At 43.9% G+C, this 24,321-nt stretch overlaps 1 protein-coding gene and 1 long non-coding RNA gene across 2 annotated transcripts in view; one reads left to right on the forward strand and one right to left on the reverse strand.

Annotated features, from left to right (window-relative positions):
- Window positions 1-514: 514 nt before the first annotated feature.
- On the reverse strand, window positions 515-4,044 carry LOC116828981 (uncharacterized). The gene is made up of 4 exons (XR_004374641.2): window positions 3,726-4,044; window positions 2,920-3,086; window positions 1,962-2,073; window positions 515-791 (listed from the first exon to the last, which is right to left on the reverse strand). It is a non-coding gene; the product is annotated as an uncharacterized LOC116828981 (long non-coding RNA).
- A 529-nt stretch (window positions 4,045-4,573) lies between these two features.
- Window positions 4,574-24,321, forward strand: part of FBXO42 (F-box protein 42) — a 96,119-nt gene continuing 76,371 nt past the window's right edge. The window contains exon 1 of the mRNA XM_032787582.2: window positions 4,574-4,809. The gene's annotated coding sequence lies outside the window, so the exon portion shown is untranslated. The remainder of the gene's footprint in view (window positions 4,810-24,321) is intronic.

Consider the following 24,321-nt stretch of genomic DNA (forward strand, 5'->3'; position numbering starts at 1 on the left):
CTGAAATGCCGCCGAAAAGTGGCGTCATCAAGAGGTGTTGCTGCCAAAATGCCACTGATTTTCGGTGGGATTTTGGCAGCAACACCTCTTGATGTTGCCGCTTTTCGGTGGATACTTGTCCGCCAGCCACCGATCGTCGGTGGCTTGTCATCCGGCGCCCACCACCTGGAAAAGGTTGGGGACCACTGCTCCAGTGCAACTCCCCTTAAATCAGTAATGTTACACTAGGGATGAACTTGGCCAGCTACCTTTCACAGGAGATCCCCAAAGTAAATGCTAGGCACTTTTCCTAGCCTTATGTGTTACTGTGCACCGTAACTGCAGAGCGACTCATTAGCTTTATTTTCATGTTATTTATTTAGATTTACATCATAAAAAGACTCCTATGCGAGGACTCTAGGGCCCCCAACACTTAAACGTACAACACAATAGTGCCCCAGCAGCATTACAAAGCAAACATCCTTACTGGAACAAAACCTCAGCTTGGCCATCTACAAAAAGTTCCTTTTCACCTCCATCATTCTGGGAACATCCCCTCAGCTCTCCCCAAACCCCGATGAAAGGTGACAATGTAATTACTGCAATGTACCAGCAGATGGCGACTGGCACCCTACAAACTCCACCTCAAAGCCTCCTGAACACGGTTCGGTTCTACACTTGTCCGACACCCCCTTTCAGCAGCCCCCACCCCACACAGCTAAATCTGCAGTCCCACTCTCTCTGCGTGCTCTCAGATGTGGCCAGTACAGTCGTCTTCAACTCTGGAAGGCTATGCCAACAAAACATCCAGCCTGTGGGAGAAAAAGGTCTTGCAGTGCAAAGCTTCTGCATCTTTTGGGCAGAATCTAATGGAAATATAGAGTGGCCACGCGTTGGAGCAAAGCCTTTTGCAAGCCACAGCAGGACTGAGAAAGGCTGTGAATACCTTCCAGCTATCCACACGGATATTTGTATATAAAGGGTCAGCCTGACTCAGTTGCCGCTAGGACAGAAAGCATGGGCAATGCATTGCATGCAGTTCGGGGGTGGAGGGGGGAAGGGGTGTAACATTCGTAGAGGTGCTGATCTCCACGTGCAACATTAGGCTGCTTCTGTGTCTTTCCAGAAGGAACTGAAACGTCCCAAGGCACGTTTTAAAAAAAGAATCCGGAACAGATGTGTGTGTCCTGGGCAATAAACCAGGTGAGAATGGCTGTGGAAGCTTCTCTGTTCACCTGCAGACAGGCTGAGATTTAGGGCCTCAGTGACTTCCACCAGTGCTATCTTGGAGGAGCCCCCGGGCCCCAGCCCTTCTTTTTGCCTTTGCATCCTTCCAGTCCCTTAGGAGGGGTGGAGGAGGGGAGCATCCCTATGCAATGCCTATGTCCATTCTAGTGACTGAGGGTAAAATGTTCAAAGGCACCTAAGTGACTTAGGCACTGGGAAAATGGGACCCAGGCTCCCAAGTCACTTAGGCTCCCAGGTCACTTGCTGGAGGATTCTTTGCAGCTTAAGGTCTTCAAACCACAATTTGAGGACTTCAATAACTCAGCCATAGGTTAGGGGTTTGTTACAGGAGTGGGTGGGTGAGATTCAGTGGCCTGCATTGTGCAGGAGGTCAGACTAGATGATCATAATGGTCCCTTCTGACTTTAAAGTCTATGAGATGCTTTGAAATATTTTACTCTAAGACTCATCCCCATAATATTTTATGTGCTGAAGTCTATGCACATAAATATTGGGGGATAAAGTGTTTTTATACCCGCAGGCAAGTCCTGGCCCACACCTCTGCAGGCATGTGCCTCAGTAGAGGCAGTGAGTGGAAACTTGCTTTGAATGAGGGGGCAGAATGGTGGTGCTTTGCATGGGGAGTAGAGGGAGGCTGGGGCTGAGGGGAGGTTGGGGTGTCACACAGAGGCGGAGGAGGAGGCATGGGGAGCGAGTGGAACTAATGAGACTTGGCAGAGGGAGAGGATTCCTACCTGCGCTCCAGCCTGATCCTGTGTGCCGTGATGGATGATCCAGCGCCCCCGGGTCCCACTTTTACCACTGCTCCTCCCCCACCACGTGCACACAGTTGACAGGGAACAACACCTGGGGTAGTAACACAGATCAGCCCCACTGTATTTCCATTGCAAGGCGCTAGCCATCCCGCCACCCCCCGTCCCATTCTGCCACTTCTGTGTCTCAGTGTTGCAGAGCCCAGGGCCACAGGGTTTCCCTGAGCAACTGTCCATAAGGGCTGTGTAGGTGGACCAAGGACAGAATCAGGTGATCTGCTGCTGTACACGTTGTTCAGTCCTTCTGCCACACTAATGGCCGGAACAGTCTCAGTGGAAGGGCATCACTGTCATGTCACGGGCTTGGGAGCACAATTCTTTCCCCACTAGGATCTCGTTGCTGCCCAGCTGTGATACTTGGCCTGGGTGTGGAGGAGTGGTTACATTTTCTGTAATATTTTTATGAATCCTCTGCATGCCTCAGTTTCCCACTGTGCTTTGCATTGCTACCCAGTGGATGTGAAAGGATGAATACCAGTGCTGAAATAGTGCGGGGGGCATGAGGTGTGTGTGTGTCCCCTAGCTGTCTGGGTGGAATGACTGGGTCATTACAGAGCTGGTTGAGAACAACACAGATCAATAGAGGATCCAGAGATAATGAGACACTGCCCCCATGACTGAACAATTGACACAAGAAACCCATGAGGCGGGACATGTGACCTCAGCTGGAGAACAGACCAGCAAAAGTGTCAGGCAGCTGGAGTAAGGGCTGCCTTTTAGAGGCACCCGGCGGTTCACACCTGGGACTAAGGCCACAGAGCCAGATGAAGCTGGCTTCATTGCACTGGCGTGGCCAGGATGGACTATATTGAACCTTTGCTTCTCTGTGATAACCTAAGGATTTTCAGCTTCTGCAGCCAAGTCACTAATACATTCTTACCTTGTTTTGGAAAGGCTGCCACTGCCAGTACTCATTGAGAGCATTGTGCCCTGAAGGGGCCCAGTACAAGCCTCCTGCAGGCAGCTGGATTCACTGCAGGGAGCCAGAGGGAGAAACAGGGATTGTTGGGGCCTGAAGTCCCAGTCTTGGTGTCCATGGGCCTGCCCCTGTAGAAACATGTGTGTCCTTGAGATCTGGCACACTAAAGGGGTCATTCGCAAGGTACTGATTACAGACTGGGGCATAGACCAGACACTGTGAATCCATGACACTTTGCCTGGCTGCTGGGTTTTGGCCCTTGATAATTCTGTATAATAATTCCAATTTTAAAGAAAAAGAAATTCACACATCAAAAACTTTGTGAACAATAGGTTAAGGACACCAGGGTGTACATGGGTGGGGACAGATAGCTCAGTGGTTTGAGCATTGGCTTGCTAACCCCAGGATTGTGAGCTCAATCTTTGAGGGGGCTATTCACAGATTTGGGGATTGGTCCTGCTTTGAGCACAGGGTTGGACTAAATGATCTCCTGAGGTCCCTTCCAACCCTAATATTCTATGACACTACATAACATTACCCATTACAGGTACTACATACCACAAAAGTTGCTATTAATAAAACCTAAGGGTTAAGGTATAGAAATGTTGTATATATCCTTAGGGGAAATATACTGGCATTAAGGGAAAAAATGTATGAAGATCCACCTTTGACATTTCAAGAACAATCTTTACACTCTCCCTCCCATGTCATAGCAGATCTGGCAGTGACTGCTATAACTTAGGTGGCTCAAATGTTTCCAGTCTCACCTATTTTCACTTGCTCAGGATCCTGTCCAATCTCTGTCCGTTTGGGCAGTTTCCCAGGTGTGGTCTCTGCCTGAAGCAGACTCCTTGTTAGCAATGGTCCCTGGGGCATTTGTGGGTACAGGCGGCTGCAGCTAACCTCACACCTTTCCTTTGTGGAAAACCCTCGTTTACCTGCTCTGCCCCTGGGAGGGTGGGAGAGGGGTGATCTGGGGGGAACGGGCCTGCATGGTTCTTGGGGACAGCGTCTCTATGCAGGATACGGCCCAGCTAACCGATGCACGCAGGGAAGGGTGCAAAAGGCTGTGAGACAGGACTTGCAATGGCACGTTCGCCAGTCTGCAAATGACCTTCCCAACATGACGCCCAGCATTGGCACTCCCTCCATAACTGCCCTTTTCAACATGGCGCCCACCCCTGTCACGCCCTTCCCAATATGGTGGCCGCATTAGCACTCTTAAGTGACCCTTCCAATATGGCGCCCTTCCTTGCCCTCACGCTCTACCATCATTTGCCTTTCTCAACATAACAGCCACGCTCTCTCCTGTGCGAAAACTGCCCTTCTAAGTATGGCGCTCAGCCTGCCCTTCTTCATTGACCTTCCAACCATGGCGCCTGTCCTGTCTCATTTGTGTCCCTGCTGGGAGAGCCCTTTATGGCTACTCGTTTTCTCCCTGCCACTGCCCTTCCCAACATGGCGCCAGGTTGGGTTAACCCTTCCTACAGGGCTGTTTACCAGCTGTGTGACCTTCCCAATATGGCCCCAGACTGGTTCCCTTTGCTGACCTTCTCAGTATGGCGCCTTTCCCGTCCCTTCACGTGACCTTCTGAACCCGATTTCAGCCGCTCACACGTCACGTGAGCTGGCCGGCGCGCGCCTGCGCGCTGCGCTCCCCCTCCCGGTTGGACTGGAGCCGTGGCGGCTGCGATGCTGCCGAGCCGAGTGAAGATGGCGGCGGCCGAGGGCGGCTCGGGCTCCCGGTGCCCGCTGCTCTGAGGGGGGTTTGGCAGCGCGGCCGCGGAGCGAGGGGAAGGGCCCCGGCTCCTGCCTTTACCCGGGCCCGGCAGGGAGCGAGGCGGCGGGGAGGTGAGTCCCGCGGGGGGGGCGGGGGCGACTGGCGCGGCCCGAGGGCCGCTGCGGGTGGGGTCCCTATGAGGTGACCCCCCTGACTGTGTGGGGGGAGGGGATAGTCTGTCTGGAGCGGGGGCCCCCCATGTAAGGGGCTGCGAAGCTGCCGCGGGGCCACGGGGAGGCACTTGGGGTGGGGAGAACCCCGAAGCTCCCGCCCCCCAAACCAGGCTCTGATTTAGGGGGATGGAAGCCGGGAGCAGGCGTGTCCTCTCCGCGCCTGGGGGGTGAGGAGGGGTCGGAGGGTTTATGTGCCTCGTGCTGCCCCCAGGTCTGGGGGGCGGGGGGGCGGATCTGCAGCCTCTCAGCAGGGCTCAGAGAGAGGAGGTGATTGTGGAAGCACCTGCAGTGTTCACTGGTGTTTCCCAAAGAGCAGCCAGCTCTGGGGTGTGCTCAGGAAAGGCCTGTTCTGCCCTGCTGTGAAGGTGCCTGCTTTTAGGGAGGGAGGTCTGAAAGGGGGGATTTAACAGCAAATCCGGGGACAGGAGCTGGAGACACTGCTCCTCCCGTTTGTTAGAGAAGCGCTTGAGTTCTCTGTGTCCTAACTAAAGCTGGTTATTTTTACTGTCTTTTGATGCAATGCTGATAAGGGAGTTACACTCCAGATTACACACAGCTCCTGCCAAAACCTAGTCAGTCAAGAGTAGTCTACATATGTGGCATGATTCTTTAAGTTTCTATTCTGATTGCTATGCTGAATGGGAGGATGGTTCTGCACCATCATGGCACAGGGCTTGTGTGAGGAACAATTGTGCTAAGATTTCCATTTGCCTTTTTTTTTTTTTATTACTCGCTAAATACTAACTTCTGAGAGGATGTCGCAACTTCACCGTTTTAGGAATAAGGAGAAAGCTTGTTCCTCTTCTCAGTATATTAATTGTTTAGGATATCGTTAGTGAGAGCACATTCTGAGAAAAGGGATTTCTTCCATTACATTCTGTTTTTGTAAAAGGCATTAAACCCTGATTGTACTAATGTCTTGGGACAGCCAAAGTTGTCATAAAATTGGGTTTTCATTTAAAAAACACAAACTTCAGCAATGCAGCACTGAGCATATGTTTCAGGTAACACAGATCCAGACAATCAGGATTGAGAAAACTTGTGTTCACCTGTAATCTTCTTCATAACAAGGCTGGTGTTATAATGAAGCCGCCAATAGAAATGGCATTTTATATGTATAAAAATAAAGATGAGTCCAAAGAAAATATTTCAGATCCCTGGAGAACTTGGTGTGAATTCAGAATCTAAATTGGGCTCTGCATTTTGTGCCTTGGGTCTCTGTGATAATATATACATTGAATTTAGGAAGCTTACATTGTGTTAATGCTAGTGGTGAACTGACCCCCCCCCCTTCCCCCAACTCGGTAAGGCAACTCCCATCTTTTCATGTACTGTGTATTTATGCCTGCCTACTGTATTTTGCACTCCATGAATCTGATGAGGTGGGTTTTAGCCCACAAAAGCTTATGCCTAAATAAATTCCTTGTCTCTAAGGTGCCACAAGGACTCCTCATTGTTTTTGCTGATACAGACTAACCCGGCAACCCCTCTGAAACCTGTAACATAAACAGCAAGAGATGGTAGCATGGGTATTACTTTACATTATCCACCTTCTCTGTCTTTCTTCTTTTAGCCTGGTTCACTGGTGATATTAGTGAAGAAGGGTTTTTTGTTATGATGATGAACTGAATAGTGTTACTTCAGTGGAATTGTCTCAAAATGCATAGTTCTTACTTACGAGGGTTACATTGTATTGTTGTAAGCAAGATGGAACCAAGCCTCTCTGCCTGATGTATTTTGCACAGTGGAATTTAAGTTTGGAATCCTAACATATTCCATCTCTGAGAGTAGGTGTCTTTTTTTTTTTCATGGCCTCCGAGGCTGAGAGTGGAACCTTGGCACCTTGCATTCCTGATTTTGTGTTCTGATCTCTGCTGTTGGAGGTGTTGGGGAAAAAAACAAAAAGCATAGGAAGCCTGACTATTGAAATGTGTGTCTGTAGTATATGGTATCCGTTTGTTGAAACTCTTTTCTGCTTATAAACTAACCCAATTGTGGGACTTCTCTTGTGAGGCTTGGTTAATACCGATTGATGAGCATATCATTTGCATTAAAATGGTTTCAGTTATAGTGAGAACTGTTTACACTGTAGGCCAATAAATGGTGGAACCTTGCAAAAGAGACTTTATTTGGGCAGAGAAAAACAGATTTGATCTGGGCATGGTCTCTTCTAAAGGAGGGGTTGATTGCACTTGAGATACCATTACTAACCTAAATTCTAAACTGAAGAGTAGCAATGTTCAGCTTTTACGAGCCGCCTTGCCATCTAATGGCAGCAAAGCTAGAAAGAATCAGTATATGATCCCCCAGTATTGTGTGCATTATGAAGTCACATCTATATGATGACATTGCATTGTCATGACACACTGATGCAACATCACAATACAATGATTATAATCAGGGCATGAAAAACTTATCTGATGTGCTAATCAGAAGACTAAACCTGTTAACTAGATGCTGACTTGAAATATTAGGGGAGGCTCACCATCATGGTTTGGGGCAGTACTTTGATGAGAAGTGATATCCTAACCCAGCTTCTGGGAAGGGAAGGATGCTGGGATTCTTACTAGGGTTTTGTCCCTGGACCTTACTTGGGGAAGGGTAGGGATCTCTTTCTTAATAAGAGATTACATTATTGCATACAATAGTTAGTGATAGTTTTCAGTGCTGTGTGTGCCATTTCTCTCTCATACGCTCTAACGACTGCAAGTACAGTAGTAAAACAGCTTTCTATCATCTGTCTTTATTGTCTCTCGATAAATAAATTCTCTTGTGAGCACTCAAATTTGTCAATTTCAATAATGGATTTTTCCATTCTAAAATTCAAGAAAGTTTGTAAAAACGTTTTTAAAGAATGAGGCTCATGCGCAAAGTGGACTCACATTGTAGCTGTGGTTAAAATACAATATCTCAGATCATTCATTGGTAGTAAGGAGCCTGGATTAAATTTTACTTGGAGCATTTTAGGTAATTGGTATTAGAGGATACTACTTCCACTATTTTTGTTTGAAATGGGGCATTTGTTCCTGTTTTTTTGCTGGTGAGGTGCATTTGGCAGTCCTTCCATTAGAATATTCAAACAGTCTGGCTCTGTATTTAGTTTTAGAGTTTCTTTCCATATGTTTAATGGAAAGAGTGACACGAACTGTAGTTGGCAAGGGACAAGGTACACGTTTCGTGTGGAGAGAGGAGGCTTATTATCAGTTCATTCCCACAATATGAATTTTTTTTAAATGTGTTCAAAACTTCAATACACTTAAATTGTACTTTAGTCAGCTGAGGTAATTGCCAATCTATGCTGCTTCCGCAGCTTGTGATGTAGGGTTGCTTAACAAGGTTACCAATCTATATAAACACACCTTTTGTGGCAGTGTGATGTTTTTCCCCCTGTATTTGATTATTAGAGAAATTTGTCAGAAGATATTGATTCATGTCTCTAACAAATTTGACATTAATAAACACTGATGAATTTCATAGTCCCACTGGCTTTTAAAAGACATCTTTCTGATATTGGACATGGGCTTAAGAAAACAAAGTTTGGCATATTGTCTCAAATAGCGGAATTAAAATTTCCTTTCCAAAATACATACTTATAGCCCAGTGAGACATCTATGTTGTTGTTAAAGTGGCAATACTGGGCTTGGTATTGTGCTAGATGCAGAAAATATTGTCGCTGCCTGTAGGAGTTTACAATCTGAAGTGCCATGAATGTCCTAGAGCTTCTGTTCATTTCCATTAGAAGAGGTATGTCCTCTTCCCTAGTTTGCTAGAAACCATTGATATATGTGTGCTCCTCTAGCAGGGAAATGGACACCACCCAAATGCCTGTAAATACAAACAAATAAAAATTGGAATTTACCTCCCACCTAATGTGAATTGAAGTATGATTTATACTCCAACAGTCTATATTGTTTCACATGACTTGGATGCATTTTAAAATGTTTGTCTGGTTTATTTTGTCCTGTGAAGTTCCGGAGTTCCATAGTGGACTGGGCATTCGTTGGTTTAGGTGGGTTCGTAGTGTTACCTGAGTTAATTTTTGCTTGCTTGTTACGTGAGCATTGTTGTTCTCTATCTGTAACTGTACCCCCTCTGGCCGTGATCTTGTCAGATCTAATGAGATCAGTAGTGTTAATCTGGTCATTATTTTGCGGAGGGCTTCTAAAGACAGCCCAGAGATCTGCAGGAAATGGTGTTGGACTCAGAGAGGAAGGTGTTACTTAGTGAGTCAGTACTGAACCAGCACCATAGCATGATGTGTGGTGGTACTATGCTGATTGTGTACTGGAAGAGATTTAAAAGCAAGGTCTTGCTGTGAAAGACAGTCATTTTTCTCAGTGGTAAGGATGTCTTGGCAAAATTTAAATTTGGTAGGTGTACATTCTGCCTAATTGCCCTCTGGGGATTGAAAAAATATTAATTTTGTTGGCACAGACGGGATATATTGTCTTAGAGGTGGATGCATTTCATTACATATGTTCACTCACCTACTAGTATTCAAAGAGGTTTGGGATCCTTCAGAATAAAAGCCACAGTATAAGCATAAAGTTTATCTATGAAAGGTATAGACTATTTATTAAATATGTCTGAACATGAAAAAGCAGCAAATCCATCTTTCTGTGTACTGATCAGAAAAACCTGTACTGGATTCAGATGCCAAATTTGTAAGTGCTTAAACAATAATATTTTGTTTGCTGGGGGACTGGTACTGTCCATTGCTAAACTTTTATCACACTGGAATTGGTACTAGGCACCATGAAAGAGGTGTTTTATAATGTGTCCAAAGTCCCCAAACTGCTCTTGTTTAAATCATAACAAATTCTTACATACTTCAAGTGTGCAAGGGGAACTATGATAATATAGGTGTTTCATTTGTTTTAATTTTTGTGAATACTCTTGTACTGAAATTTTCAATTCTTTTCTCTGTGAACTCCCAGTCACAAAGAAAGGGGCTAGTTGTATTTGGAAGATGAACCTTCTTTGAAAGGCTTAATTCCTCAGAAATAAGCTATATTTTTCAGAAGGCCGTTAGTTTACTCCTCTGACTGATGTTATGTGTGATCTGACTCAAATTCTAATGAGGCTTTTGCTTGTGTGCATTATGGTGGTAAGATTTTCTTTTTTTAGACACAAGTGGATGGAAAATCACTAGTCTTTAAATGTCTCTTGGTTGCGTTGTCAGTTAAATTTCTTTTTTTAAGAAAAGGAAGGTGTCTGTCACATTAGAGTAAATACATTTACAGACAAGTGGCAGTGGTTTTTTTACCCTTTTTACATGGTCCAGTCTATGGAGTAAAGTATATGAGCTAAAATTATTTAGATTAAAGGTAGCAGTTCAAGGGATAAGTGGGAAGTTAACTTTTCTGTCTTGCTGAATTTGTACTATACCCCTTCCCCACTCTTAGACCCCTCCAATCTGCTTCACTCTGGGGTAGCTCGATGATTGTAGTAACAAACTATTAGGAATTTAAAACTGTAGGAGCCTACGTGAGTGTGATGATTCTGGGCCAAGCACTAGCCTGTCCCTGGAGTACTAGAAAGCGTAACTCCGAGACCTATAAACTGTGTAGCAGGTGTGCGGGCTGTCTCCTGTCACCGATGCCTGTTTCAGAGAGCATCTTTGACTCTTGGACTACAAACTTTTTAGACCATGTGCTGTTGTGTGCTATTAGATATCATGTTTCATCCCAGGAGTTACCGCGTTATATCTGAAGTTGTTATATCAGGCCGCGTTATACTGGGGTAAAGGTGTATTATACCAAAGCTGGATTTTTTTTACTTAACTTTAATTTCACATTTTTGTAGATTTGCATTGTTTTTCTATTAACGGGCCAGTCATCTCTTGACCTGTCTTAGTCATTGGGCTGGTTGTATTTTTCTCATTGTCCTGTCCTCCTCCCTCTGATATAAACCTTAATGTCAGATCTGTCCATGCATGTGCCTGATCACAGGGGAATCCAGAAAAAATTACCACTTCATAATGCGGAAAGCTATTGTATCCCCTATAGCTCGCCACCCTTAGGGCCAATTTGTTGTACTCTTCATCTTTGTATGATGTTTGGCTGGCTAGTGAGCTAATGGGGGTGGTACTTATCCTTCTCTTCCCCATCTGCATTATGTCCTTAGGAATCCAAATGAATCACTTCTGACTTGCTTAAAATATATCAACACTCCACATGAGATCAGTGTTCCTTCTGAATCCTGTTTACAGAGCTGCTTTTCCTCCTGCATGCATGCGTAGCAATGCCATTGCTAGTCATGTAAGAAATATCATTTTTAGCAGTCTTAGCTCTTCCAGCTTCTATCGCTAGTGCAGAGCTTATTGATGGTGAGCATAAGGGATTCCAGACTGCCAGCTACAGAGTTAATGGTAGCTTGGCAGGATTTTGATATGTAAGTAAAACTGTTGCCTTACAAATATTGGACTGACTTGTTAAATTGTAGTTTGACTGTTGTAGGGACACATGGTGCAGTCATAATTACATGCATCCAATGTCCCTGCAACAATGTACTTGCCTATGCATATAGACCCCAATGAAGAGATGCAAAATATCTTCCCTTCTGAATTGCAGTATACTAAATACGTGTCATTTTTTATTTACAGATTAGTGATCAAAGTATTTCTTGCTTCCTGTGCTCCCTGGTCATATTATGAATGAGAATGCCAGTGACAAATGCTGACACATTTGAATTTGCATGTTAAACTCCTTTGCTCAACGGAAAGGCAAACATTTGAGTTCTCTGCAGAGTTCTGTACTTACCTTTCTGATATTGGTATCCACCAACCTTTCAGATTTTGCTTATTGTGTTTTGTGTTTTTAGTTTAGTCCTAACTGTTCTCAGTTAACTGTCAGAAATATCAAACGAGCTCTCACGAATAGTGGAGTATTCTTTTTAATATCTAGAGACGCAGTGTCGTAGTTTATAAGCATAGGTTAGGGAGCCAGAAATCTCTGAAATTATAATTCCAACTCTGTCAGCAATTTGCTGTGAGACTCTGCTACCTTAGGTTCCTTATCTGTAAAATGGAGTTAATTACCACAGTGAAATGTACAGAGTTAGGCAGTGGAACACCTACTGTCTGAATGCTGTTGGAATTTATTATAAAAATATTATTTATGAACGAACTTAGGTTAACTTTTTTGTAATTGAACAGCAGGTTTATACGTATGAAATGCTGTCTTTGAAGTGTGGTTTTTTAATAACATACTTTTGGTGTCATGTACATTTTTTTTTTTGAATTAGAAACTGAAAATTATACATGCTAGTGGCTTGTTGCATTAGTTTTGTCAGCTAAAAGTAGTAGTGCTTTTAAAAAAAAAAAAAGCCTTGTGTAGAAAAAACCAAAGATGTTTCCTTCCTCCTTGATCCTGGTCAATATGAAATGGAATGTTAATAGGTGCTTAACATTGTCCTAATTGATTTTGTCGTCCTTTCCTTTGTAGCGTGAAAGTTGATTGTGGCTCTCAACCTTTCCAGACTTACTGGTCCTCTTTCAGGAGTCTGATTGCCTTGCATACTCCCAAGCTTCACCTCACTTACAAGCCACTTGCTTACAAAATCGGACATAAATATGTCACAGCACACTATTATTGAAAAATTGCTTATTTTCTCATTTTTACCATATAATTATAAATCCATTGGAATATAATCATTGTACTTACTTTGACCAACGTAAGCAAGTCGTATGAAATTTTAGTTTGTACTGACTTCTCTAGTGCTTTTTATGTAGACTTATAAAACTAGGCAGATAGCTAAATGAGTTGATATACCCCTGCAAGACCTCTGCATACTCCCAGGAGTACGGATACTCATGGTTAAGAACTAGTGACCTAGTTCATCGAATGTGATTCGTGGGCTCTGTGGTTATGATTAACCAAGTGGATGTCATAAAGCATCTTTTTAGGGCAAGCTTGGTTAGTGGTCACAGTTCTTAACGGTATATAGTATAGAATAAACCATTCATCTGAGTGGATATGAATCGGATACAGAGGAGACTGTCGGGTGCAGGTGCCAAAATGGTATTGTCCGTGACAAACTAGCATTACCTAGATTTTTTTTATGCCATAGCTGCTAAGCAGAAAGATCATTGCAATAGCCAACTCTTCAAAGCAGTGCATTCGTACAGCTTTAGAGATTGATTAAATCCTGAATGCTGAGCCTTTTCTTTGCTTTTGCAGTAACTGTCGCTTTTTGATGGTAAGTGACATGGCATTCCAGGTACTCTTCCTACCTTCAAATTAAATGTCTCAAGGCTCCTCGTTATGTGAATTTCTTAATCAACATTGCAAGCTGGGTAATGGAGCATCATGGTTCTTAAGATTTGGATGCAGTATAATTTTGCTTTGTTGTAAATACAGAACTTGCATCTCTACAAACACCCTTCGTTAAGTGTATGCATTCTTATTCAGAGGCTAGTAGAACTAGAAACTAAAGATTTGGGTGTGGAGTGAAGCAGCGTATAGGGTTACTGGCAGAGCACTAACTTCGACCTGCAGTTTGTGCTGAAAACTACTTTTATTGAGGATTTGAACTGGTTCTCAGAGGCTAGGCATGAATCTGGTGGGTACTTGTCAGAAATCTGAACTTTTTTGACATCTCACTCGTACCAGAACACTTCCTTGAAGCTGCAGTTAATTGCTTGACTTTGAGCATTAAAAAAGTATATAAATATTAATAATTAATTACTTTTCTTCCTTCAAACCTCCATCATCCTTCTAGACAAAGCTATATCCACCTCCATGCTCTGTTTAATATACAAAGTCAGATGACAGTATCTTTATTTTTCTCTCATTTCATTTTTATTGAATGACAGTGTTACTAAGGTTACTCTGTGGAACTGAGGCTCTCTCAGCTGTTACTGGAACTCAACATTAGGCCCATATTTATCCTTCTGAAATTAAGGTTTTGAGGCACAGGCCTGGATGGCTGGAACTGGGGGCAAATTTCCAATATATAAAAGGAAACAGTTGTTTTTTTAAAAAGTATCTCTGTAAGTTTTTCTGTATCTACTTCCTGACTTAATATTCCCAACTCTAAAAGCTGTTTTTGGTATTAGGGGTGCAGTACCCAGATGGTCAGTGTTTTCCTTTTGTGTTTTTGTTTTCTTGTGGCCTGTTGAAATTTCATGAAAGCAGGTGCAATCTAGCAGGATCTTTCCAGTCCACGAATGCTGTGAACTGTATGGAATTGTCACTCAGGATGAGCTGCTGCTTTACTGTCTGAACAAGTGTAATTGACACATGGTTATCTCCCTGACCTTGTGTGACAATGCAGTAGGCTTGCACGCTTTTCACTTGGTGTTTTGCAGCATTAATCCCTTTCTTTCATTGTCATTAATTTAAACATGGATGTCCTGCTGTTGAATTAATGCTGTCATGCAAATAACTAGTCTTTTTCAACTTGGAAATTCTTGTATTACTGCTGTGACCGGACGTAATATACCAGTTGTATATTTTCTCAGATAACTCTTCTCCTTTGCTTCTGTTCTCATTTTGTCCTAGCATGTGGCTTTCAGATCTTACCTTCTATAATCTTTTTGTCCGGCTCCATTACATGCTTCGTGATTATTTCAGTGCTTGGTTAACTTGACCCCTTTATTGGTAATTCCTGTGACTGTTGTTTTCTTGGTTCCCTTTCATCTGTACCATGTGCTTGATCTGTTCTGTTTGGTTAATGCCATCTGATGCTTGTTGTTAGTCTGGGTTTTCACTTTGATATATCCAAATATGTAGTTGTTCACATTTACCACCTGTCCATTTGGACTACACAGGTTCATTATTACCTGCTCATAAATGTTCTTTTGGCAGTTTAAAAAAGGAGAAATTGTGTTTGCCTTCCATTTTCCAGGTCTGCGTCAGTTCTTTTTAAAAAAAACAACACCTGATTTATACACCAAATATAGTTTTCAAAATTAGGACTAAATCCAAAACCATTTATCAACATAAATAATTCCCATGTGGCCAGTTGCCATTTTACCTGTGCTGTGTATTTGGTGGTTGACTAGCTTAAATACAAACAGTCTTCAGATGACCATTTGAGGATCAGATAGTATTTCCACACATTAAAAAAATTAAGGAAGATCCTTAATTAACAGTATGGCTCATGTATTGTGTTACTCCTGCAGGAGATCTCTCAAATAGCGCCTTGAAGAAACGATCAGTCCCCAAATGCGTCAGGCCACCTGACTGTTAAAGCTGAATTCCAAAAAGTAAACCTTGAAAATGAACATCTTTGCTTATTGTTGAGAAGTTTTACCTTTGTCTCCCATCCCTTGCTGATGTTCGTTGTCAGTTAGACTATGCTCTCCTTGATGCACAATTTGGCTTTGTGCATCCGGGGGTTGGAGGTGGCGGGGAGGGACACTGAAGAGTAACGTACTGGCTACAGGGGGAGGACAGAAGAGTGTGAAACCTGGGTGTCAGTCTGTGAGTACCTGTTTCCTAGTTTGGATTGGAAACAATGGTTCATATTGATCAGGTGGTGGTGGTACAGGGAAAAAATCCTTTATTAATCTGCTACAAGTGACTGTCTGCTGCAATGTAGCTGGAAAAAGCAGCCTTGAACATACCTGGGTTGCTTTAAATCAGCTCCACAGTTCCTGTTTTTCTTCAACAGACACAAATTTTCAGTGTAATTATCCCTGCAAAAAGTGTATTAATTGGTCAGATACAGGGATATTGTGTTCTAAGACAACACTGAACCAATTAGTCTAATAGAAATCTGCAAACGTAGCCTCTGTTTTATTACTCTTATTAGTACTACTCACAAAGCATCATTGGTTCTAGAAGTGTAGCATGTGTCTCCCTAACGACATAACTGTGGGCTTGATTTTATGCACCTAAAACCTCCACGCAAGTTGATTAGGTTTAGTGGTCTTTGTAGGTTAAAAAATTATTTCAGACACCTCGAGAGGAACAATCCTGCATAGTAACCTTGAGAGTTTACCTCTAAACCGTGGATTTAATTTTAATTTACTAGTACAACTTGACATGCTCTGCAATCCAATATCCTAAGAAAGGAGTTGAGCTCCATTTATTTAAAATCTCGAACTGTGACATGTCTTGTAGCCTTTATCAGATGTGAACTGGGTTCTTGGTAACGATTTGGCACTTTTGGAAAGACACACCCACATTCTTGCCGACGTTCCACAATTTGTTCTGTACCGCCATCAAAATAAAAACATCGTACTCTGTCCTCAACTTATATTAGGATTGGAAAAAATCTTCTTAAATCTTCCAATACATTCTGAAGCCTGAAAGCCATCTCTTTGCTAACTTATGTTTTTTCCTCCTTTGTCATTTGACAAGCATGCACTTCCCCTTTTATTTCTGATGGAGCTGAAATCAACCAACTTTTTTTGCTATAGGAAAGCACAGCTCTCAAAGTAGTTTTAGTTAACAGCTGATTCAGAGCCAGCAGAGGGAGCATGGGAGCAAAAACATTTCCTGTGTACTTTCCACTAGAATAACAGTGTCTTCTCAGTCACATCAAGAGCAATGCATTTAAAAAAAAAAAAAATCCAGATACTTAAGTCTTGCCTGCTCATGGAGTTGTTCCTGATAAACTTAAACCACTTTGAAAGTTAAACAGGAGCAAGGCACTTATTCCAGAATAAGTGTTCCCATATGGAGTTAATCTGCAGCATGTCCCCACAAAAGACTCCAGAGAATTAGTCCCTTAGATTAGAACCATTTCAAAATAGAATCAAATTTGTATCTAAATTAGTTGAAGGTCCTTTTTTTAATTCAGATTACACAGTTTGTGCCAATTCCAAGCTTCTTTTATATTTGGCTCAGTCTGGATAGAATATCTTTGAGTGGTTTAATCAGATTTGATCACTGGAAGTGTGGAATACACTCTTTATCTCAGTTCAGGATTTTAGTCCTGTAGTTAGGTGGGCCACCCAGTGGGAATCCTGCCCAGCACACAGATTACTGACCCAGCTTTGTAACTATTTGACCTGTGGGCAAATGTATTTAATGCAGAGTGTGATTGATCCAAAGCTTGTTGGGCTAACATATGCATTGTGAACTTTAGCAATACCTAATTATATGCCACAGAACAACCTCTTTAGGACTGTTGTCTATTATGACAGCTCTGCTAGGAGAGTTTTCTCCACTTGATTTTAAATAGATTTAAAGAGTAAAATTGGCGTGCATGCAACTTCAAGTAGTAATAAGGCTATGTAACAAAACAGAAAAATCCATCAAATTTATTTGAGAGGGATATTTTATAGTGTGCCTAGGTATTAAAGGTCTAAATTTTATGCAGCATGCTGTACGTGCAAAAATATGTGGAGAGAGCCTGGGACTGAATGTCAGCTGTGGATGTAAAAGCTTTTGTGTTTTACCTTTTTGCCTGAATTTTTGCAGTAATATTTTTACCAACTTTTGTTTTAAAAATTCTGGTATCTGACTTTTCAGTTTGTCACCAGAATTTGGTGATGGAATAAATTTTAAAATGTACGGTTGGGTTATGCTCAATATCTTCAGTGATTTAGATCAGCGGTTCTCAAACTTCATTGCACCAAGACCCCCTTCTGACAACAAAAATTACTACACAATTCCAGGAGGAGGAACTAAAGCCTGAGCCCATCTGACCCCTGCTGCCCTGGGCAGGGGGCAAAGCCATAGCCCACTGACTTCAGCTTTGGGGCGGGGGCCTGTAACCTGAGCCTCGTTGCCCAGGGTGAAGCCCTTGGTCTTCAGCATCAGCCCAGGGCAGTGAGACTTGGGCTTCAGCTTTGTCCCCAGGTGGCTGGCTTGGGTTTAGGCTTTGGACCCAGGCCCCAGCAAATCTAATGCCAGCCCTGGCAACTCCATTAAAATGGGGTCTAGACCCATTTGGGCTCCCAACCCACAGTATGAGAACCGCTGATTTAGATAATGGCATAGAGAGTACATTTATAAGGTGTGTGGATGATACCAAGCATGGAGGGGATGCAAGGGCTTTGGAGGATAGGATTAAAATTCAAAATGATCTGGATAAACTGGAGAAATGCTCTGAAGTAAATAGGATGAAATTCAATAAGGACAAATGTAAAGTACTCCACTTAGGAGGGAGCAATCAGTTGCACACATACTAAATGGGCAATGACTGCCTAGGAAGGAGCACTGCAGAAAGGGTCATGGTGGATCACAAGCTAAATATGAGTCAACAGTGTAACACTTCTACAAAAAAAAAATCATCATTCAGGAGTGTTGCAAGCTAGACACGAGAAGCGATTCTTCCACTCTGCTCTGCGCTGATTAGGCCTCAGCTGGAGTATTGTGTCCAGTTCTGGATGCTACATTTCAGGAAAGATGTGAACAAACTGGAGAAATTTTTGCTGCTCTTCTCCAGACTGATTAAAGGTCTAGAAAACATGACCTTTGATAGAAGATTGGAAAAAATTGGGTTTGTTTAGTCTGGAGAAGAGAAGACTGAGTGGGGACATAAGTTTTCAAGTACATAAAAGCTTTTTACAAAAAGCACAAGAGAAATTGTCCTTAACCTCTGAGGATAGGACAAGAAGCAATGGGCTTAATTGCAGCAAGGGTGGTTTAGATTGGACGTTAGGAAAAACTTCCTGTCAGAGTGGTTAAGTACTGGAATAAATTGCCTTGGGAGGTTATGGAATCTCCTGCTTTTAAAAATCTCCAATGATGGTCAGACAAACACCTGTCAGGAGTGGTCAAGAATCGATAATACTTAGTCCTGCGGGACTAGATAACCTCTTGACGTCCCTTCCAGTCCTATGATTTTGACTTATAACAACACACAGTACAAGACACTGTATAATCGAAATAGGTTTTTACAGGCTTGTATCTGGTGTCCTTTATGTATAGTCCTACTGTACTTGTTTTAAAATGTTCAACAGGAAAGAACTACTTATGGAAAACAATTGCTAAACAGCAGGAATCTACACAAACATTTATTTCATTCTCAAGGTGGTAGATTGCCTTCTTCGGGTATCCTTTTGAAAAGCAGTTTGGGGGGGGAAGTTCAACTTCAAACTCACTCCCAAGGACTCTCAGAGCTGGTGGCGATGAGAAAAAGCTTACAGAAAATGTCTTCCCATGCCCCAGTCTGACTCAATCCGATGCAGCCATTTTATGTCCCTGCAGACGAGGGATGTTGCACGTCATTCTGTTCCCCAAAGCTCATTACCCCATGCACATTTTTTAGTGTCAATGTTCCAGTGCTTTAGCATTACACAAAAATGTCAGATTTGCTAGGTACAGTAGTGTAGTGCCCAAATACCTCTTCCATTTTCCTACACTGCTGCTGGACTAAGATCGGGAAAAGGATCCTGTTCCAGCACAAGTGATGTCAGGTGTTTCTTAACATTTTGCTGACATTTACTTCAATCACAGTTGTAGTGCTATTCTTCGCTTTCAAACTAACTGAAGTTGGCAAAAGAATTCTAGACTCTCCCCAAGGGAAGTGGTTTTCCTTTATTATCGAGGGCCAGCAATTCAAGGATTGATTTTAAAACTCTTACACACACGTTACAGGATCTCTTCCCTACCTCTCCATCTACTCCAGGATCCCTGACACTCTTAAACATCTCTTCTCTCCCTGCTATTCTTCCACCTGTCACTTAGTGTCTTAGAATTGTTAACTTATTCCTTGAGTTATATATATGGAGATATACCTATCTCATAGAACTGGAAGGGACCCTGAAAAGTCATTGAGTTCAACCCTCTCCCTTCTCTAGCAGGACCAAGTACTGATTTTGCCCCACATCCCTAAGTGGCCCCCTCAAGGATTGAACTCACAACCCTGGGTTTAGAAGGCCAGTGCTGAAACCACGGAGCTATCCTTCTCCCACTCCCTCTATTATGTATATCCAGTGCTCTTCACCTGACTCCAGTGGACCTGACAGTCTGTACGATCTGTTTTTGTAAATAGCTTTTCTACCAAATTTTTAACTGAGGAAATAGGATTTGCCAGTTTTAGCACTCAGACAGACAAGTGAAGCTTGAGTATCTCCTGTGGTTTTGGGGTTATTGGTGGTGATAGTGGCACAGGGATAGAATAGGCGAGGCTTGATTATCTCACTTTGTTTTATTCCTAGGCATTTTCCCTTCAGTTCAGTGCTACAGCATTTTGTTTGCTACACAGTATGAGATTATGATCTTCCAGGGGGTTTGTTCAAAGAAAAAAATAGTGCTTGTAGTGCAGGGCAGAAGCTGTTCATATGTGACCTGTCCAGTAACTGGTCGTCATCATCTGCATTGTCCCTGCACCACAGCTTGAGCATTCCTGCTCTCCTCTGTGATCTTTGGAAGGACGTGGCTAAGTACAGAGAAGCCAGCCATTTTCATTTACCTACCCATTGCATTTTTTCCCATTTGGCAAATGTTCCTTTTCCACTCTTGCCTCTTAATGGAACTGAAATTACTCCCATGGTTCTTGTTTCCACCAGCATCCTTGGCAGTGTGGCTGTGGGCAGATAGCATTAGCTGTTAGGGCACAAAACAATCTGCAAATCCAACAAAAAACGTCAGCTGAGAATTTTCTCTTCTGTTAGGTGATTTCTTTAAGGGGAAAAAACAAAACAATATCAACCCTCAGGATTTAGACTCTGAAGAACCCCTCCCGTTGGATAAGTGTTTTTTTAAGGTAGGTCGACAATTGTAAACTACTTGAGTGTCTCATTAAATGCTGACTGAGGCAATGTCTATGCTACTGGGATGGCAGCGGCACAGCTAGGGTGGCATAACCCCATGGTGTAGATGCAGTCTGAAGTGCTGGACATTTTTTCCTTCACCGTAGGACAGTGGTCTCTCACCTTTTTATGCCCAAGATGACTTTTTGAATCTAAGGGCAAACCAGAATCTACCCTGCCCCTTCCCTTCCCCAAAGGCCTGCCCTGCTCATGCCATCCCCCGCCCCTGTCGCTTGCTCTCCCCCACCCTCACTCACATTCACCGGGCTGGGGCAGGGGTTTGGGGTTCGGGATGGGCTGCGGGCTCTGGGCTGTGGCCAAGGTGTTCGCAGTGTGGGAAGAGGCTCTGGACTGAGCCTGGGGCAGGGAGTTTGGGTGCAGGAGGGGGCTCCGGACTGGGGCAGAATGTTGGGGTGTGGGAGGCGGTGCAGGATGTGGGCTCTGGGAAGGAAGGTGAGAGGGCAGGGGGGATATGTGGTACTGGCTCTGGGAGGGGACTCAAGGTGGAGCAGAGTGTTGGCTCTGGGATGTGGGCTGAGGCTTGGGGTGCAGGAGGTTTGGGGTGCTAGCTCCAGCACAGAGCTCAGGGCTGGGTGCTGGTTTTGGGAGGGGGTTCAGGGTGGGGCTTGGGGTGCGACCTCCTTCCAGGCAGCACTCGCCTCTGGCGGCTCCTGGTCGGTGGTGGTGCCTACCCCGGCCCCACACCACTCCCAGAAGGGGCCAATGAGCCCCTGCAGCCCCTGGGTGGGGAGGGACACTTGGCTCTGTGTGCTGCCCCTCTCTGCAAGCAGTGTCTCCGCAACTCTCCTGCCCAGTGGGAGCTGCGGGGGGCAATGCTTGCAGGCAGAAGCAGCGTGCGGAGGGAGACTCCCAGGGCAGCAGGCCAGGGTAATCAGGGAGACTGCCTTAGCCGCAGCCACACTGTGCCGCCGGAGATTGTGGTAGACTGGGAGATCCTCTAGGCTCGACTAGTCGATCACAGTTGACCGGTTGGTGACCCAGTGCTGTAGGAACACCACCTCCTTGAGCGAGGGCGGCTAGGTTGACGGAAATGTTCTTCCGTGGATCTAGCTATGTCTGTGCTAGGGAGTAAGTTGGCATAGCTATGGGTGACTCTGCGGCGTGGATTTGTTTTACACCCCTGAGTGATATAGCTACACTGACCTAAATTTTAAATGTAGACCAGGCCTAAAGCCTGGCCTATCCTATAGAGTTAGGTTGAGGTAAGGGAGCTTACGTCAGTGTAACTCTGTAAGCGTCTGTGGTACAGTTTTGCTCCCACTGATGTAAGTTGCCCACGACACCAACCTGGTAACTCCACAGTGTCCGTGTAGATTGAGCCCCCCCAGGGCTGACAGCCCAGAGCCCCACAATGCCCCACGCTGCCAGTTAAATGATGGAAGTGCTCCTGGTGAGGACGTGCACTACCCACAGAAGGAGCATAGAGTGGACATGAAAACATGATACAGCCATCACCGCATTAATTGAATCTCAGCATAACTTAAGTTGACTTAATTTTGTAGTGTAGATTTGCCCGGGGATATGTTGGGCCTGCCTTTGCTTTGAGGGAGATGCTAAGCTTTAGGTAAGATGTGTAGGCCTTTTGTCTTAACGCCCTCTCTGACTGCTGCATTCCTGTCGATAGATAAAAACCTAGTTTTGAAGAAGCTGTACCGTAGTGGTTCCCAAACTTTGTGCTAAGGTGACCTACCTATTCCATTGCATCCTTTCTGGGTACCCACCTTGCTCCTCATCCTCTCCCTCTCCCCAGCTTCACTCCTCTCGGTTTCATTGCTTTTGCTCTCTCAGCCCTATCCCCTCCGAGTCCTGCAGCTCCAGCTGGCACCTCTCTCCCTGTGGATGAGTTGTGATTGCTACAAGACTGCTGACTGTCTGCTTGCTGGCTCTGGCCATTTCCTCTGCATTGCTACAGCTACTCATCTCCTGCTTCCAGTTCCCATTGCATGGGGAGTGCACTCCAGGCGGCAGCAGCGTGAAGGAAGCAGGAGGGGCCAGTGAGTGGACAGTCAGCAGCTGATGTGTGGCTTGGAGGCACTTCCTCTGTGCAGCTGCTGCCCAGATCCTGCTCCCTCTGCCTGCTGCCCAGGGGAAGTGAGTGTATGGGGAGGTGCGGAGAAGCTCAAGGGAAGTCTGCTGTATGTACCAAACCCAGCTGGGCCTACTAAGGCAGCAGAGTTGGTAATTGGGTGCTGTAGCCCAGGACCCAGTCTGAGCGGAAGAATTGCAGGATGCCACCCTAGCGAGGTAAAGGCTCGAGGCCGAAGACCTGGAAGGGGGTGCTCGCCAGAGAGATTGGCTAGGGATACTGGGTAACTGTGACAAGAATGCTTTAATATTTATATATAAGCAATGTAACAGTCTATGGTGGTTCTTATCAGATTTCAAGACAAGTCTAAGATCAAAACAGTAATTTTTTTTGCTTTCATCTACTTTCCCCACTGTTTTTGTTACACTGCAGTGAATGGTCACTTCAGCAGATTCCTAAAACAAGCAAGTTCCATTTTAAACGTATCTGGGAAGGGAGGGGAGGAAAAAATGAAATCCTATGAAATGAGAAAAGTAGTTCTAAAATGTGTTGCCGGTTGCAATGACACAGCTTTTGGCGCCCATCAGATAAATTTAATCAGCACTAGCCCGTCTTGAATTTTATTACATGAATTTATTCAGTATCAGGAGGTTGCCATGTTAGTCTGTATCCGCAAAAACAGCAAGGAGTCCGGTGGCACCTTAAAGACTAACAGATTAATTTGGGCATAAGCTTTCGTGGGTAAAAAACCTCACTTCGGATGCATGGAGTGAAAATTACAGATGCAGGCATTATATATTATTATTTGAATATATAATAAATGCCTGCATCTGTAATTTTCACTCCATGCATCTGAAGAAGTGGATTTTTTAGCCACAAAAGCTTATGCCCAAATAAATCTTAGTCTTTCAGGTGCTACCAGACTCCCTGTTTTTTATGAATTTGTTCATTGATCTCTTATTTTAAATGGTTTGGATTTTCTTTTTGGTGAGGTTTTGGAGCTAGTTTGTAAATGTTTTGAAATGTTCATGCTGCTTTGGAATAACAACACTTCTTTCAGAAAATGAAATAGGAGAATATACATCTGGTGACATTAAAGGATGCTTCAGAGCAGTCCTACTGATGTGATCATAAGTTGTTAGAGTAAAACTGGGCTCCACTCTGTCTACATGTTGGGGGTGATTGAAGACTTGACTATATATTTTTGATGTGGTGCCATCATATGACTTCATTATAGATGCACTCTTGATCTCGAGTATTAATGCTGCACAAATTAATATTTATAGCTTACATAAACTGAAGCCTACATTATAATGTAAATAGTGGACACTCAAAGTGCTAGACTTGCTGATCAATGATGTCTGGTAGCAAGTCCTCCATTATCCAGGAAGTCCTGCTTTTTTTTTTCTGTGTAGCTGAATGGACTGTTGGGAAACTTAAGTTCAAAATAAAACAAGAATCATATTGAATAATTCCATAAGAGGAAGAAGGCAAGAATGCCCTGAATCTGTTCTTTATTAACTCAGTGGCAGAAATACTTCCTTACCTAGTAGTACTCTCATCTGCAGATGTCAAGTGCTTTGTGAAGGTAGGCATCACTATTGCATTTTAGAGATGGGGAAGCTGATGCACAGATAGGTGATCTGCCCAAAGTCATCTAGCAGTTTAGTGGCAGTGTCACTGGTGCTGTTTTCCAGAATCCTTTTTC

The sequence above is a fragment of the Chelonoidis abingdonii genome, chromosome 23, assembly GCF_003597395.2.
Source record: "Chelonoidis abingdonii isolate Lonesome George chromosome 23, CheloAbing_2.0, whole genome shotgun sequence".
NCBI lineage: Eukaryota > Metazoa > Chordata > Testudines > Testudinidae > Chelonoidis > Chelonoidis abingdonii.